A 20,288-nucleotide genomic window follows, 5' to 3' on the forward strand; every position below is an offset into this window, starting at 1 on the left:
GACACTGTTTTGTTTGATCAGTTTTTGTTGGATTTGAACAATAACCATCATGGTTTAAAATTTGTAGCACACATATCTCAATTTAAAATTCCTTTTCTTGATGTAGAGTTTTATGTAGGAATGAATAGCTTGGTTCAATACAGAACTTTTAGGAAACCTACATCGGTTAATAACTTTTTGCATGCTAGCAGCATGCACCCCTTACATTTGATTAAGGCTTTACCAGAAGGGGAATTTAAAAGGAATTTGAGAAATACTTCAGATAAAAAGCTTTGGGAGGAAGTTTGTGATGGAATTTTGGATAGATTAACATCTCGTGGTTATGATCATGACAAACTTCAAGCTATAAAATGGAAGTTGTGTAAAGATCAGACATTTAGGATGTGTAGACATGAGAATGTACATTATTCTGAAACTTTTTCAGATTTGAATAGAATATTTTTTGTGTCTAGGTATTCCAATTTCTCCATTATTATGGAGAAAATTATTAGGGGGTTGTGGCATGTGGTATGTGAAGATCCAGCAATTGGTCACCTTTTTCCCAAACATATTACTTTTTCTTATAAAAGGTATCCCAACTTAAAAGAAATTTTGAATAGAAAATTGGAAGTTATGGTAGATAGTAATATTGGGATGTATAGTTGTGGTAGTTGCTCTGTTTGTGATAAAACTAAAAATATGCACGGAATTAAAATAAATGGAAAGAAATATGTTGCTTTTGAGAGATTTGATTGTAGGTCATCTGGTGTAGTATATATTTTAGGATGTGATTGTGTTCCACCTATGTGGTACATTGGTCAAAGCACTAGGAAGATTTAGATTCACATTCTGGAGCATTTGGGTGATATAAGGAGGGGCAATTTGGAAAGCCCTGTGGCTACTCATTTTTGTAATATACATGATGGTAAAAATGACAGTTTCAGATTCAGTGTACTTGCTAGGCCCCGTTTGTGTACAGGGAATTTTAAAACAGCTTTGAATAAACTTGAACAGAGAATGATTATAGGGTATCACACTTTATTTCCCAAGGGAATGAATTTGGAAAGTTAATGAAATTTATTGTAGTCATAATTTTGAACATTATAAAGTATTTGTTCAGGATTGTGAATTTAAATTGAAATTTATGTATAAGAAACTCTATAATGTTTGAACTAAATTTAGTAAAAAGTGATTTATAGGGCATTACATTGTATTTCTAAGTGAAAGGAATCTATAAAACTGATGAAATTTATTGATATTGTAATTTTGAATATAATAGAGTATTTATTTCAAAGTTGCATTTTTTGTAATGCATATATAAGAATTTTGCTAAAAATGAAATAATTTATTCTTTAAAGTGATGAAAAAAATGGAAAAATGAAAAGAATATTATATTTGAAGTTTTGCAAACTAATGTTTAGTGTTGAATGAGTTAAAAATGTTTGTAATAATTAATTGTTTAATTAATTGATTGATGCATATATAAAAGAACACTGAAAATGTTTGAATGTGTCCCATTGAAGGTGAACTGCTGAGGTACCAGGACAGACTGAATAAAGATGGATTAATGCCACTTCTGTGTTCCTTCTCTGAGTGCTTTCGTGGTGTATTCTAACAGACAGGTCCCCTGCCATTGGAGGAGTGAGTCCAGTTGTTATTTGGGATAACATGATCCATGCAGTCCACTAGGTGTCCATAGAATGTGTATGTAAAGGATTCAGCAGTCAGAGCCATACTTACCACTGTCCCAGGGTCTCTGAAGGATACCACCTTGGTTTGGAGAAGTGTGACATTTGCTTTTGAGAAGTTCACCAAGATTACCCAGGATGGGTGTGTGGACGGGATATGGATGTCCAGTGAGATAAATGTATGTTCTGACCTTACCAATGAGGGGTATATCTCAGGTGTGGAACATAGAGTCTTCATGTTGGTGATGATCATGTCCAATATGTTGTCCCCTCTTCTGGATGTCATGACCGGTTGTGCCATAGCATATGAGTGTACAAATAGTCGCAACTGTTGGGCGAGGGTGTTGGGGCCTGAGTACTATCCCCAGTCAATGTTTGGGTAATTGAAGTCACCCAATGTAATGGTGTTTGGGGAGACCTTCATATTGTCCAGTGTTCCCAGGAAAGCCGAGTGTGGTTCATGAGTTTGGGTGAGTGGTCTGTAGCAGGCAACAAACCAAAAGGCAGATATGCACAATGTTAGGTGCATATGTATGGTCTGTGATGCTTTGTGCAGTACTACCAACCCGGAGGTATGTGTATCTGTGATGTATATGTATACTCCCCCTAGTTGTGTTGGCCATTCTGAGTTATGTGGTCAGAAAGCATGGTACGATATATAATCTGGTAGTGCTGGTGTGCATGTGGGAGCCTGAACCAGGTGTCTGTTAATGCACAGATATTGCTGTTGTCCATACTGAGGAGATTCCTGAGTGGTCGCAATTTGAGGGTAACACATCTGGTGTTGAGCAGCATTACCCTCAGTGTCATGTACTCTGTAATGTCTATGGAGGTGGGTTTGTCTTTTGAGCCCCGCTTAAAAAAGGCAGTATGGTGGTAGCAACTGCCTTAGCCAGTATTTGAAAGTCCAAGGGTGACAGGTGCAAGCTGTCCATAGGGAAGCTACATGGCATGTCGAGCATGTCACCCCAGGCTGACAGACACTGTATCCCCTGTGAATGACACCAATATGTTAGCCAACTGTTAAACGTGATCAGTTTGTTGGTATACTGTGACATCATACTTGGTGGGTGTAAGATGCTAGACAAGGTCAGGGTCATACTGGCCTGGGCTACATGATCAGAGAGTTCCTCTATGTATCATGTCATGTGGTCCAGGGAGGGACATCTGTGGGTGTACACACCAGCATGGACAATGCTGGAGCCAGTCCTGCACTTGCTGTGGAGTGACCTGAGTGCATATGTTATGTTGTGGATCCTGCCACCCAAGAGACAGCTCAAAGTGACTATTCCCTTGTTTGGCCTGGTGAGTGGGACGTCAGTGTGTCTGACAATAAGTGTCACCTATTACAAGTGTATTAGGTGTGTTGTTTAGCCCAAAGGGCAGTGACTGTGTGGCACACTGACATTGTGAACTATGTGATATGTGGGTATTGTAGTGGTGTAGCAGTTGTTTGTGTGTCTGCTTTGGAGGTCTCTGCTGCTTAGGCAGAGTTTATGTAGATCCTCCAAGTATGTTTATGTGTGATAATGTGGTTTGATTGCTGTTGCTATAGGTTTATGTGAGACTGATATGTGGTGTGTGTGGTTACCTTCACCACTGGATAGACTATGCCAGTCATGGGTCAAGAGAGCTCAGCCTCCTGTATGTCAATATTGTTGCATCTCTCACATATATCTGAGTTTGCTGGGAGGAGGAGAGGGTTGTCTGTGTACATGAGGCAGATGTGACAATGTGTCAAAACCACAATATTCACTAGCTGGACTGGAGAGTACACACAAAACCGACCCCTGGATATGGCAGGATATTATGTTGACATACTTCGTAGCCTGATTGCAAAGAATCAGTAGGGTGTTAAGTGTGTAAAAGAGTATAACAGGGATTAGTGCTCAGGTTTGTTGGTGTTTTGTAAAGAGTAGCTGAGAAGGATTCCAGACTGAATCATGACACCTCCTTCAGCTATGTCATAAATAGCAATGTACACTCATATATGTCCTGAGTCAGGGCCAACTGTACCTGACTGACAATGCCGACATCCTGTCAGACAGGACCATATAGACATACCCACCTCCCACTGACCATAGTCCCAGTCATCATACCAGGGGATATCACATGTAGAATGGCTGAACAGCTCCCCCCAAAGCCAAAAGCATGGCAGCAATTGGATTACATTGTTTCCCAATATGTGTCATGCATGAACTACAGAACAAACAGACCCTGCACCTGAACAGTCTGTTGAGCCTCACCCTCTCCACAGGATCTGGAATCATTGAATGTGTTACAGCAACATATGGCACTGACCACAAGTGTAGGTGCACAACACACCATGGGAAGTATAGTCCAGTAAGCCTATGAAGTCTGATCTGAAAGGCCATGGAGTCCATCATGGTTAAAGTCATACACAGAGCCATTGGAAGCTGACAAACACACAACCCTACCAACTGTGGTATGTTCATGTGCAGATCATGGTTCCCAAACATGCTAGACTGTTTGCAAGGTAGACACCCAGGACATACATCACTGAACAGAGCTACACATGTCCCACATAGACTTTGAATAGCCCTTTATCAACCTCTGACACATGTCGTATCCACAAAACCAACAATCTGTGCATAAATATGTGTTGACATATGAAGGGATGTCAATGTGTCCACAGATAGATCACACAAGGTGAGGATTATGGGGTCCTGTTCAAGCTGCTGACACCTGCCGACCCACATGGCTCATTCCTGGGATTGCATAAAACAAAGTGTACACACATTACCATATCCAGTTTGATGATGCCAGCATCCTACAAATATAGCAGGAGAGTAGAAACTATCCAAGAAAGCATATAGCGCGCCGTGTTGATGCATATGTCTCTAGTGTCATAACATAGTTAAGTAGAGGGTTGAATCCTACTAACACTGGCAGGGTGTGCGTGTGGGGGGTGTGTGTTTGTGTGTGATTTCCTCTGAGAGGCATGCCCTTTTTGGTGACTGGGAAAACAAATTAAAAGAGGTACATTCTTCTTTGGAGAGTCTGATGATGTCAGCATCCTACAAATATAGCAGGAGAATAGAAACCACCCAGTAAAGCATATAGCACGCTGTGTTAATGGGTATGCCCCTAGCATCATAACATAGTTAGGTAGGGGTTTGAATCCTGCAAACGCTGACAGTGTGTGTGTGTGTGTGGGGGGTGTTATTTCCTGTGAGAGGAGTGCCTGTTTTGGAAATTGGGAAAACAAATTAAAAGAGGTACATTCTTCTTTGGAAAGTCTGATGATGTCAGCATCCTACAAATATAGCAGGAGAATTGAAACCACCCAGTAAAGCATATAGCGCGCCGTGTTAGTGCGTATGTCTCTAGTATCATACAATAGTTAGGTAGGAGTTTAAATCCTGCAAATGCTGATTGTGTGGGGGGGTGTGTGTATGTGTGTGATTTCTTGTGAGAGAAGTGCCCTTTTTGGAAACTGGGAAAACAAATTAAAAGAGGTAGGAAAGTCTGATGATGTCAGCATCCTACAAATATAGCAAGAGAACATAAACCACCCAGTAAAGCATATAGCACACCGTGTTAATGCGTATGTCTCTAGTATCATAACATAGTTAGGTAGGGGTTTGAATCCTGCAATTGCTGAGTGTGTGTGACACAGTTGGTCAACGCAGTGTGGGTTTTGCTTTTACTATGGTGTGAAATATCATGATTAAAACAGTATGTGCATTGCACACATCAGATATCTGCGTGGCAAATAAATATGTGTACATGTGACCTCAATCAGTACATAGGTGTGAAGCCTGCATACTACATGAATACATTTGTTACTTTTGACAGATTGTGCCACTGCTTCTCAGATCGTAGGTCACATATGTATGTATGTGACAAACCCAGCCACTGTAGTGATCTGTGTCCAAGGTCATCTGTGCCACACATACCCATGACAGTTACTATAGAGTACTGTGCATGAGGGTACATGCCTGGGGTATATGTCAGACAACGACTGGCAATACTGGACAGTCATCATAGGTGTACAACAGCCCTGTGGATATGTATTCAGGCCCCTAATGTCTTATGTGACACACTGAGGGACTCCACAATACCTATGGATATGTGGATACCAAGGGACAGATGACATAACACGTGGCTGTATGTACACATCGTTACCCAACATACATGTTGAGGGCTACCACCTATGTGGTACTGTCAGGATAGTATGTATAGTAAATGTGGATGCCTATGCCATAGTCGGCTTACTGCTATACAGCATGTATTGGACAACAGGTATCTGTCTGTATGATACCCTTGTGTAGGATATGTGTCCCATCCAGGGAATGCATTGTAGGCCAATGCATGCATTTCCAGATGTGGATGGACATATCCCTAGTGTGTTTGCATGTACCTAAGAGGGCTATATGCCAGACAGGTGTGGTCCCAGGTACTGGTGACGGTCAATACCAGTGGTCACTGTTATAGTATTGTACCGGAAGGACCCAACTGTTACTGAGTTCCCTACAACTGTGTGTAATTTGTCAGGACATTATCTAATGAGTGGTTATAATCATGCTGTTGAGGTTGTGTATACTACCAGACTGCAGATCATTGACAGGTATCAACAGTATCACCCACAGCATACTGTCGACCCATGTCACACACACGTGTACCCATGTTAGTACATATTTGTAGTAAAATGCATACTGGCCATCGAAAGATACTATGAGATGTTAACAATGTGTACAACAGGGTATGTCACATGTTCCATGTGTCCACTATGCATGCACATGCAGACAGTGCACACCCACCATGTTCACAGATGTACACCTGCTAATCTGTAATGCACACACCACACACGTACTGTTCACTCACTAACACATGCTGGCAACACTGTACACTTCAGCCAAGTGGCACATGGGTGGATAATACATACTTAGACCTAACACTGGTGTAAACAATGCTACATTGACAATCAGAGCTATGATGCATAATGCCTGCTCAGATATACCTACAAGGATATCATGACACTTTCCTGTTGACAACTTGCTAATATTGCTACACTGCTATAATGTCACCCTGTGCATCAGAGCCATGTTAGCCTGTTCCTGCATCAATGTTACAGATGATAGGAGGTGGCACAGGTGTCATCATATGCACAGGATGTGTTGTTGGTTTGCCAGAGCCCGACATTGACTCATCCAATTGACATGTGTGTGTGTGTGTGTGTGTGTGTGTGTGTGTGTGTGTGTGTGTGTGTGTGTGTGTGTGTGTGTGTGTGTGAGGGACAACAGTACAGCATGGGCCAATGTTGATGTAATGTGTGTGTATGTGTGAGCCCTACTTGTTTGGTTACTGTGAGTGTGTCTGCATGCACACAGCTCCACCATGTGGCTGCCATATACTGGAGGTTGTGGGACAGCCACAGACTGTACCTGCTAGGCTGTACAGATCACTGTCTCTGAGCATGGACATGGTACCTGTGCCTGGCAGGGGTGCTACGGGCAGTATCGGGAACCAACCCTGACTGGGTACTATCATCAGAGGCAGAGGTATGATGACTGGACCCATGTCCCTGCTGGGACTGGCCAGAGCCAGCATTGCTGGGGCTGGTACTGCCACTGTGGGAGTGGCTGTGATCTGTGTGCCATCCGCGTCAACTGCCAGCTGTTGCTGTTCCTGGCATGCATCTGCGTTAACGTCTCACCCGTCCCGCATGGTCCTGGCTCATGGAAGGGACATTGTGGAGGGCATCTATTGTCTCCCCCCAACGTCTATCAATGACCTCGGTGAAATTCCGGATGGCACCGGCAAGGTCACAGATGCTGTCATTGATAGCACTGTAATGGGCCCTCTGCGCCCTTAGTCCCTGTCTGGTGTACCTTTCCATACATGCCTGTGCCTGCATTACAGCCTGGAACATACTGGAGGTTGTAATACCTCTGGGGGCACATCTGCCAGGGGCAATATGACCAGTGGTGCTCCCCCGAGAACCCCTGGACATCCGCGTATGTGGTACCATTCCAGGAATATGGCTATGGCTGCTGTGAGGGGATGCAAGTGCCATGGGTACCACACTCTCCTGGTCAATGCCAACTGCATGCTGTCCCTCGGCTAAGGTCATTGGTGATGAGGGATGTATCGGCAGTATGAGTGTGCGCATAGATGGGGTTGAATGCTGTGTACTGTCGATTGGTGGACCAACAACAGACCCTGTCAAACCTTTCTGTGCCAAAATACATGTCTCATCATCTCCACTATTAGTGGCAGTGACTTCAGGTTCCCTGCTGCTGTCAGCCGCCCCAAACTCAGCACCTGTGAAAGGAAGACAGGAAACACACTTTACAATCTGTACATGATGTTAGCACACATGCACACATGAACACATGCACACATGCACACATGCACACATGAACACATGCACACATGAGCACATGCACACATGCACACATGCACACATGAACACATGAACACATGCACACATGCACACAAATACACTCCTCACTACAGCACATACACACACACGCACACCAGCAATCCAACACATACTCAATAATGGGTGAAGGTGGGTGCCAGTACCACAAGGCGAACAGTCACCTCACATGTGTCAGCATGCAGAATATCTGTTACTGAAGACCATGCAGTGCAAATGTAGATGGCCCTATTTAATGACATTATACATGGCTTTGATGCATGTGTGTAGTTGTTCAGTGATTGGCAAAACCCTGGAACACAATGTGTACATGGACACAACATTGCTGTGCATATATTATCAGCTCTGCAATGTCCTGTGCACCATCACTCACAAGTATACATACCATGGCTGCATGTGTTATCTGTGTGGCACATAGATTACCATGTGTGATTACAGTGTCTGTGTCCATAGCAGATAATAGTGGGGCCAGGTGTAGCACATGCATGCTATTTACACACACAGGATGAGTGGTGCATGTAGATGTGAAGTAATCCCAATGCTCAACATGGTACTTGTACAGTGGTTTTGGTTGCAACATTAAACAGCACACATACCCAATGTGTGTCATGTGACCTATACACCCAATAGCATTCCGGGACATATATGTGACACTTTGTACAGATGGCAACTGCTGTGCATATTGTGTATACTGGCATATGTAAGTACACACACAACATGCTATGCATATTGTGTATAGGTGCATATGTTTGCACACACACAACACTGAGGTGAAAAGCAATGACTGTTATATGTAGTACTGTGGCCACTGTAACTGGATGGGGTACAGTACCATGTGCCATCATCATCATGCATCTTGTGGTCACTCATGGCTACTAATGTGTGACAGACCACCGCCTAGCATGCTGTATCTGGACTGCAGTGCTGTGACTACATTCACAATTACACAGCCACTTTGTACATGAGTGTGTGAGGTGCCCAATAGGGAGCATTGCCTAACACGACTGTGCTATGTGTTGAAGAGTGTTATGTGTTGAAGAGTGTTGCACAGCCCCATGATAGGCCTCTATCCCTGAGGTACATCATGTGTGTGTGGATGACATGTGGGATACTGAAGTGTGACCTTACAGTGGGTGTGTGGTAACGCCATAGGTAGCATGTTTTTGTGTACTGTGTATGATAAGCGTGTTATGTTGTGTACAGCTGTGGCAACTATGCCTATCCAATGTGCAGTACGGTGTTGCCGCAACTGTGTCTGATGCTCTGTGCATTGCTTGTGATTGAGGCAGCTACTGACATTACTGAGCTGTGCAACATCTTACAGCAAACATGCATGGCATGCATTATGCGTAGGTGTGTTACGTGTACATGGCCTACACCTCACCTATGACATGCACATTTCATTACCAACATTGCAGTTATACCACACTCACCAGCATGGATCGTCTGCCCTGCTGTCACACCAGAGTGACCTATGAGAATATGAGAGAGTTCATCAGTGGCCACAACTGTGGCATTGGGTATGCTAAACTACAGTGGAACAACAGTCAACAGTCACAGGTGTGGAGATAATATTCCAAATATCAGTATTGCATAACACTAGGCAGCACAACTGCTAAACACACAGTACACATCTCATGTAGACATAATCTAACAATGCAGTTAACTGTAGTCTGCAGATAGGGCATGTTACCTGCTCACTCCATGTGAACATGCTGGGTGGCTCTGGCCTCCATGACAACACATGTCACAGGTTGTTGCTGCTGTTGTCCTGGAGCCACCACACTTAGGAGCAGCTTCTCCACTCTGGTGAGGGGGGATGAATGGCCACCCCACCACCTGTGGCAAGCTGTTGTCTTTGGATATCAGACTCACGCCGCCGGACATGTCTAATTAAATCACTGCAGTGATGGCGTACCTGCTCATATGTCCAGTTATGCATGCCTATGTCATTTACCCGACGAACAAGATCCTGCCACAGTGCAGTCTGCTCCTGCTGGTGCTGGCTGCTTTGGGAAAACAGCATAGTGTACTGCTGCACCAGGCTTTGGACAATTTCATCCTCCTCCGCTGCTGTATACGATGGATTGCGTTGGTGGGCCATCTGGCTGAAAAATATATGAACAATATGTGTGCGCGAGTCCTGTGGCACACTTTAAACCTTTAATCACAGATATCACTTTACTGACATATATACCATCCATTTCTCTGTCAGGGGTTACACACGTTTACTACCACTTATTGGTTCTCAGGTCACAACTGACTAACAGTGCCTGGCATACTCCATATATCACAGCACTATACAACAGTTCCCAGCACACTTTTTGTGACACAATGCACAACCTTGACACAGGGGTATATATCATGCCAATGCACGAACAGAGATGTCATCCATTGCAATGAATGCAAAGGACAGTTACAGTGGTACCATTCACCCACGCTAGTCATTGATGCCATAGCCCTGCCTAACATATATGTACAGTTGTTACTATAGGTGGCATATTGCTGTCACAGAGTATATATGTTGCTGGATACACACGTATACCCTGTAACACACATATGATTGCAGCCATGGTACAGGCATGATTACACACACATCCGACAAACATACAATGCACCACTGTATGCCAACACAGATGGGCATTACCTGTGTACCATACAGTACTGTGTGCCACTACTTACAGACCCTTATGCCTGAGATTTGTCCTCTGTGCAGACTACAGAAAACACACATGACAGTGTTTCCAAGCAAGGTGAACACACACCATACTGTGCCCTTTAGGCCTACAGCTTCAGGTAGTACTGTACCTATGGGAGTTGGATTCAACAGCAGTACCACTCACTAAGCATACATGTATTGCTTTAGCCTACAATTAGACACCACTGTCGTCAACAAGGAACTACATCACATCGTATGCCATACTACTATGTCTGCCTAACAGTACAATACACATCTTTCCCTGGCATCACAGCTAGGATAGACACTACCATGCCAGATATAACTTTACACTAACCTTATCACACCTTTACAGACGTTGCACACATTCAGCGTTACACTTATTCAACCTCACATAGCAGGTATTGCATTGACTACATGTGTGAGTGCATAGTGTCATGGGTGGGTTATATGCTATTGGCCCTAGTGCCTATGGCAGCCTAGCCATATGCTACCCTGGCCTTTGACACACATGTACTTTGATTTCACTTGCCCCTGCCAACTAGAACCACAGAGGGGGTTCCTGGGGTGTATACCAATCTCTCAAACACTCATCAGGGGTATTTATGACAACTGCTGATGGGGTGCCTTGTTTGCTATTGCTAGGTGGTCTATTCCAGTGTATGGCATATCTCTGAGATAGGAACCTATCCCTCCAGCATGTGCTGTTTAGTGCGCTGATGAGGTTTAGGGCCCTAGAGCATGTATCCCGGAGGGATTGTGATATGTTGCCATGGTGGTTGTCACCCAGCTATGGGTGTGACATACCTCTGTATGTTTTTATGTTATGTGTTGTTTGTTTTGGGTTTTCTCCCTCTGTTTGTGTTTCTGTCTCGGTTTCTCTCTCTGTTGTCTTTGTCTTTGTCTCTGTCTGTGTGTCTCTCTCTCTTGCTCTCTATGTCCCTGTACCTGCAATGATATTATTGCATGTGTGGACAGCAGGTACAGCCTGCTTTTCTAGGTATCTGCACTTGTGCATGTGACAGCCTGTGCACCAATTGCTGCCCACCATTCAGTAATTGCATGTAGCCTGCTGTGTGCTGATTGCATTACTCACTGTGATTGCAGCCCACTGCTATAAAATGCTAGGTTAGGTAGGCGTAGCTCTTTCAGCTTTTCAAGGTGGGGCCAATGCTTGTTTGCTCTTGACACCATTGTGTCAGTCAGAAGGCTGGTATATGTCTCTTATCTGAAGCTACGGTTGTAGCCAGTGATATGCATGTTGTACTCAAACCTGAATGTTGCTGCTTCCAGTACACACTTCTCAGTGTAGACATGTACTCACCCCTCCAAATGCTAACACAGGATACATGGGCGTATGTACTTTCTTTCTGAATTCGATATTTAACTGCCATACAAATGTGGTTAGTGTACTGTATTCCTGTGGCACATGCAGTGTTTGTGAACTGCTATACTGTAATTATTACGTTACCTCTGAACAGTTTGTGGTTTGTGTTGCAATTAGCACAGGCTGCTCAACACAACTGGACATATTTCAATACTGAGTATGCCTACATGCACCCTGGTTTTTGCCTGAATACACAAGTGTGTTGTACCTTTGGGTAGGGGTGCAGAACTGCAAAGAGCATTTTTTATTATCATGTGAGGTTTATCTTGCTGAACATACAGGATTGCTGTGTACCTGTTAGTCTATCAAGGCAAGTAGTCTGTCTGCGTTGCTTCCACCTGTGGACATATCCAGATAGTAGCTAGAGGTTAGCCTGTTATACTTTGTCTGTGCACCACACCAGTCTTTTCAGCACTGGCACATTGGCATTGTCACAGTTGGTTGTTAGCAGTACATGGCTACATCCTGTGATATTTCTGTGTTGTACTCCTACATAAGGGCATACTTGTGGAACTCCTTCCAAAGCTATTTGCAGAGTGCGTAACAGCAGTAATGCTGATATGCCTGTGTGTTTCTGCCTCTGCCAGGCCTCAGATACTCTCAGGTATGCATTTGAACGACCTCAGTGAAAGGTACATATACGTTAGATACACCTGCAATATATTACAGACATATTGCAGTTGAGACTTTCTTGGGAATCAGAGCATATGTATACCTACACCTTTTCTGACGTGCAAGCAGTGTCTACTCTCACCTATTGAGATTATTCATTATGTGTGATTCCACACTTGTCTGCCTAAAGTTAGTACTTTCCAGAGTGATTCAGTGGGGCACAGCTAACATTTGTTTACAAATCAGGGACATCCCTGTAAAGCAGTCACAGATGGCATGTCTGCCCTCTGCCCTAGCCAACTTTGCCAGTATTTATCCTGGTCTGATACTGTGTGGTATTTGTAAGGTGCTACTGTAACATTATTCCCTGCATGGATGGCTGTTTCTCTTTTCACAGTCATGTCATGCAATTCCACAACAACTGCTGGTAAAGACCCACAGAACAGGATTTTTGTTGTACCACTCCTAATTTCCATTTACATTCCCTCATTGTAATGCATGATATATTTATGTCAGCACCAAGTTATTTGTATATCTGCTGTGGCTTAGTGGTAATTCATGTAGTCTATTGTGTCAATGGTCTGGGGTTTGAGACTGGCAGAGGTGTTTTATTTTGCTGCTGAGCAGAACAAGGGCCCTTCCATAGAGTGACTAAGGCATGTTTAAGCAGTTGTAAGCAGGTTTGTGCGGGTTTGCGTGACACTTAGCAATACATAGCTAAGTGCATACATGCACACACTCGCTTAAACTCACTTACTATCGCTTAAAAGTGCTTACTCCTGCTAACCCCTGCGCTAATTTCTTTTAAAGAAAAGAAAATGGGGAGATAGGAAAGTGGTGAAAAAGGGGGCACAAAGAGGAACAGACCTTTTGGTAAACAAGCTCGGGATGTGCAGGACAGGTGTAGGGAAGGTCCATACCTGCCCATTTCTTTACCAGCAACAGCTGTGCATATGCAATAAATTTGGAGTGAAATTTGAAACCTTCCACCCCTGGGAGAGGGGTGAGGACAACAAAGTATGTTGTACTGCCAATTATAATTATCAGTTTACAAGTCCAGTGGCCATGTCTGCAAAATGGGCAGCTGTGTATGGGGCATAATTTTTTTGTGGGTACAGAGTGCCCTTTTTTTTCAGGTGAGAGTGAAAAGGGAGGTAGAGGAAGTAGGTATGCTCGGGGAGGTAGGTTGGGGAGGTAAACAGACAAGACAGACAAGACGCATACAGGGGCGGTGTACGACACATGGGGTGGGTGAACACAACTGACGGGGACGGATGTTTGGAAATCGCAAGCCCATGAGCCCACAGATGGTAACAGTGGAACTGAGATCCTCACCCATGGGCAGTCACCACTGCACCTTTACAGCCCTGAGGGTGACTGTGCTGGGGGCTGCGTAGGACGGGCAGGCTTACCCATGAGACGTGCCACTCTTGCCTCGAGCTGGCATAGGGGATTAGTGACTGAACGCTGGATCTCCCAATGCACCACAGCCCGGACCCTTCGAAGGGTGACAGGTGGCCCTTCTCCACCCACGCTTGCACAGGGGGGATGAGCCCCATCCTCTGCAGTGCTTCCACCCGAAGGTGGCACAGGATCAATGGAGGAGGGGAGCCCGGGCTGGGCACCGGACCTGCTGGTGCCAGGTGCACTCGCCAGCTGAGGAAGGACAGGTGGGTCCGCTGGGACCGGCCTTCCCATACGTTCTGTGATTAGATGTGTTTAATTACAACATAAACAACAGCATTCCAGATTAGTTGTAACAGCATGCAGTAATATTCCCATTAACCCAACACACCATGGTTCCAACAGATGATCAGCAAGCATAACACATGTATATATTGAACGACAGTGGATATTCCAACAGCATGCAGGGATGTTTGGTAGCAACAGGCCACCATGATTGTGGGGTTTGAACAGGGCACATACATCAACATGAATGCAAATATTTATAGAACAATAGGACATATGTCCCAACAAATATTTAAGATTACACATACCCATTGAGGTGTGGAATTGCATGGTTTATGCACATACAGTAGGGTGTAGAAAAAACCTGGATTAACATTGTATAATTACTTTTACTCTACACTACATTCCTAGTGGCTGCAGGTGTATTTCCCCTACATGTATAATTACACTTGCCACCATGCATTAGGTTATGTAATGGGTTTGGCTAGTTCAATATATGCCTGACCTATATCTGACATACTAAGTGTCCAAGATGTAGATGTTACTGCTACATATTCCTTGATTACATTTATATTTCTTTATCTACATATCTGGATGTTTTCACATGACATTTTCACTTCTATTTGTACAGAACCCTGCATTTCTTGACACACACTCACATTTATGGGGAACATATTAACATGCTACTTGTGTGCCAGATTTACTTTTTTTTTTCTCAAAAAATTTTTTATTAATTATATGAATAGCAAGACAATTAAAAGATTATACATAACAAGAAGGCATAAATGAACATATAACAATTCATCTAGTGATAACAACCTTCTTGAGATTTTGATAAGTTATTTAGAAATAAAACATACACCATATGTACACTATATACAAGTTAGGCAACCTGAGAGAAAAAAAAAAAAAAAAAAAAAAAAAAATTTAACATTAACTATTTAATATGTTTAGAACCTTTTCTAACACAACCTTTCTAATAGCTTTTTTTTTGGACTTCCACCTAAGTATCTTTGAGCATCAATAAATTTAAAAGCCATTTTCTGGAAAGTAACCCATTTTAATTTAGAACGATCAATCCAATTTTGTATTATATAAAGTTTTAGTAATGAGCAAATAAAAATGATAACATGAATATCAACTTTTGAAAGATGAATCAATGGAATATGTAGAATAGCAAATTCCCGTCAACGTGGATTTTGATATCCCATTTTCTGCAGTCTGACTTTCAAAGATGTCCACAATCTGTGAGAAAATGACAATACCATAGAATATGAAGGAGGTCTGCTTGGGGATGAGAACAGCATGAACACGAGGGACTTATTTGGGTTAAATTTGTTTAATTTGGTTGGGGTAAAGTAGGCATCATTATTAATCATTAATTGTGTGTATGCTAATTTTTTAAAAGAGATAAATTCCTTAGTGTGTCTAATAGCCAGGACTTTCTGAGATTCTGACAATTGGGAATTATAATTCAACCAAACATTAGATAACAGACAGTTGTGGTCCATCATTAAAGAATTAATTAATTTATATGAGTTTGAGAGCATTTTATCAGATGATGAAAGTATTTTGATAATCGTGTTAAGGTTTTTCAATTGTGAATCTATGGGGACCAGAGATACAAATTTGTTTTTAATTATTGCTCTTAGTTGTGTAAGAATTGGTGAGTAATTCCAGTTTACTTTCAATAACTTACGCCAGTCAGATAAAGGCAAGTCAAGATATTTCAAAACATCTCCTACTTTTAGATTTTTAATTAAAGGATAGTTTGTTAAGTTCAAAAGTTTATTGTCCAATAATATATTTGGGTTTAGATGAATTGGCTGAACATGGTTCAAGATCTTTTCTAGTTTACACATTTTGAGTAAGGTTTGGAAATCTCTAATCTTTTGTTTAAATACTGTAGATATATTTTTAATAAATAAACTATCCAGAGAGATAAAGGGAATAGCTTCAGGATTTAAATTATTAGAAATGACATAATTATACCATAATTTTATCCATAAAGAGTGATTTGGATAAGAAGTGTTATTGAATTTAGAGATAGTAAGAAGTTTATTGGATGAGACAATCAAATAATAGAGATAAAGATTAGGTAAACCCAAACCTCCCTTGTCCTTGAAAATGCCAATCTAGAATAGGAAATTCTAACAGATTTAGGGAACCATATGAATTTTACCAAAGCTTTATTTACAGACTCAAAAACATTTTTGAAATTATCTGATCAGATGATGAGAATTGGTAAAGAAATTTAGGCAGAATATTCATTTTAATAATGGCCACCCTTGAAAGAAATGAAAGGTTTAGATGCTTCCATCTGTCCATATCAGACAATATAGAGTTCCATAATTTATTAATATTATTTTGAAAGGAAGATTTATTATTGTGTTCTAAATTGATTCCTAAATATTTTATATTATAAGTAAACTGAAAATGATCGTCTGGAAACAAAAAGATTTGTGTGCTAAATGATTTAAGGGAAAAATATGAGTTTTGTAGAATTTAAAAGATAGTTGGAAACCAAAGAAAATAATCAATAGAATTCATTATTTTTCTGTAATCAGATAATGGAGTTTGAAAGTAGATTACTAAATCATCCATAAAAGCAGAGAAATGAATATTAGTATTAAGAATTCTAGGATGTTATGAAAAGTATTTTGAGTAATAAACAATAGCAAAGGTTCTAAGTAAATGTTGAAAAGAAAAGGGGACAATGGACAACCCTGTCTTGTTCCTTTAGTGATCTTTATCGAGCAGAAAATTGACCATTAATGTACAGTCTAGTAAACATATTCTTGTATAAAACTTTTAAAAATTTATAAAGAATAAGGAATATTAAAACATAACATAGTTTGAAATAGAAAGTTCCAACATACTCTGTCAAAGGCATTTGATGCATCTATAATCAAAGCATATATAGGGTTTGGATTTTTCTTAATGAGATGAAGTATAGTCTCTAAAGATAGAGTATTATCCCAAGCATGTCTCTGAGACATAAAACCTGATTGATCTGACGAGATAATTGAGGGTAAAATCCGTTTCAATCTGTTAGCCAGAATAGATGACAGAATCTTAATATCCATGTTAATTAAAGAAATGGGTCTATAATTTACTGGGTCAGATTTATCTTTATTATTTTTAGAATTAGAATGGTTTTGGATGTGTTCCAATGAATATCTGAGATATCATTAACTCTTATATGATTGTAAACTTTAAATAGAAAGGGAAGAACTACCAATTTGAAAGTTTTGAAAAATTCTGGAGTAAAACCATCAGGTCCCGGAGATTTACCCAATTTAAGATTATCTATTGAATCCGAGATTTCTTGTACCGATATAGGGGTAGAAAGTAGTTTTGCTGATTATCATTAAGTTTAGGGAACTGCAAAGAGTCTAAAAAGAGTTTTGAGTGATTATCTTTAACAGAATTAGAAGAACCTGAATATAACTCAGTGTAAAGAGAGGTGAAAAGTTGAATAATCTCTTCATCAGTATTATATAATCTGTTATTATAAGATAAAGATGTAATATTTGGATTTCTGAAGTTAACTTTAATAATTCTCGCTAACAATTTAGATGGAACCTGGGCCCACTCTGAATATGAAGCAAGTAGCTTTTGTTCAGCTAAGGAGAGGTTATTTTGGTGAAGCAGAATTAAATCTTTCTGACAATCAAAATTTGTTTTTCTAAAGTAGCATCATAGTTCAGACTAAGATGATTTTCCAACGAAGAAATTCTTGATTTTAAGAATTCCTCTTTCTTAAAGTATTGTTTTTGAAAAAGCAGCTTTACTAATAAATAAACCTCTTAATCTTGCTTTACATGCAGCCCATTGTATGTCATAAGGAATGTCTGATGATTCAAGACTATTCACCATTTCATTTAGGATTTCTGAAGCTTGTTTGCAAATATCTTCATTTGACAATAAGTTATTATTTAAGGTCCACTTATTAAACATAGTTTTATTTTTTATATTGGGTTTTATGTTCAATTTTAGTGAAATTCTTGAGTGATCCGAAAAGAATCTGGGTTCTGTAGTAAAGTCCACAATATATTTTGAAATATAATCTGAAATTAGAAAGAAGTCTAATCTGGACCACGAATGATAACACTTAAAATAATAAGTATATATATCATTCTTGTTTATATTTTAACAGTGCGGAGGGATCTATTAAATTATATTCTGTCATCAAATCATTTATAGCCAGAGTAGATTGAAGATTATAGGTGACAGTGGAGCGAACGATCAATTACAGGGTTTATAACTGCATTCCAGTCACCACCCACTATAATATGATGATCCTTATAGGATGCAAGAATATTGTAAATTTTAAAATGAACAAATGTTGTGAATTACATGGGCCATATAGATTTAAAATTAATAAGGGTTTGTCCAAACCAGCAATAGAAGCGGTAAATAAGCACCACCTCCCCCATCATCAAATTTCTCATCAATAATATTCCCAATGAATTTTTGTTTAATGATTATAGCTACACCTCTGGAGTTAGATGAGTCACCTGAAGCTATAATCTTTTTGATCCATTTTTTTTTTAACTCTTTATTCCAATCAATACGTGAAATATGGGTCTCTTGAATAAAACAAATGTTAGCCTGTGATTTAAAGATCATATGAAATAATAGTGACTTTTTCGCTTTATCTTGAATGCCTCTAACATTCCAAGAATCTAAAATTATGTCAACAGGCATATTCTACAAGTATAATCATTATTGATGCTATAAAATGAACTCAAGGTGCAAATCCAACACAACATTAAAAAGAAGAAGAAAAAAATAAAAGAAAAAACAGTCTTTAAGTATTCAAGCAAGTCATCAAATAACATTTGTTGAAAAAAAAAAAAAAGTTTTTTTAAGAACCATGAAATGTATAATAATAACCTTTATCCTAACCCTAGTGCCTACCCACCAATCCCCCTGTGATAAAGGAAGAGCAGAAGAACATGAAAAAACATTGTAATTATAGATAATAATAACCTCAAGTTAGAATACAAATTACTCAAAGGAAGCCTAACATAACATAAAGTCCGAGTAATACTACTAAAAATATATACAAAATTAACTAATTTCAAGACGTCCAACATGCTTAATCCCTACTTCTAATATTAATCTAAAGCTCCTATCCTTAAATTGAAATTCATAGTGATTAAATGTATTTCCTCAAGTATTTCAAGAGAAAGAGAAACAAGTAAATAATAAATAAATCACACTCTGCTTAACTAGAACACTCTATCATAAGAAGTAATACAATTAAAACTGAAAGATATGTAAGATAACATATATAAGTATAACAAAACCAACTGGTAACATTATAATATAAGTAAATAAGCATAGCATTACTGAACTAAAGATAATAGTCATGCACTATCTACTGAACCTTCTTTAGTACTTTAGTGATAATTTCATTAATCAACATGACCATTAGTATGATAAAAGCACTAATACCTGTAGAATGAGTATTTAGTTATAGTTCAAATAAAGCAAAAACAACTACCAAGCAACCATATCTCAAAATGAAAAACAATTCAGTCTGGAGATGCATCTATTAACTAGATAATAATAGTACAGGAACTATTCAAAATGAAATATTATAAGCTGTAAGGTTTTAACACTAGTTAATATACATGAATAAAGTATAATTATATTATTAAATAGTAACTTAAACAGCATCATATATATTGGACTGAATGTACAACAATGTGCATACATATAATTTTAAATCTACTTTTGAATATTTTACTAATGACTCTGTTAGGTTATGTAGCCATACTATTCTTCTAAGCTATAGATGTAACATAGCAAAACAGCATGAAAAGACAAGGCTTTTAAAGT

The sequence above is a fragment of the Protopterus annectens genome, chromosome 2.part1 (genome assembly GCF_019279795.1).
Source record: "Protopterus annectens isolate FY-2018-M chromosome 2.part1, PAN1.0, whole genome shotgun sequence".
Taxonomy (NCBI): Eukaryota; Metazoa; Chordata; order Ceratodontiformes; family Protopteridae; genus Protopterus; species Protopterus annectens.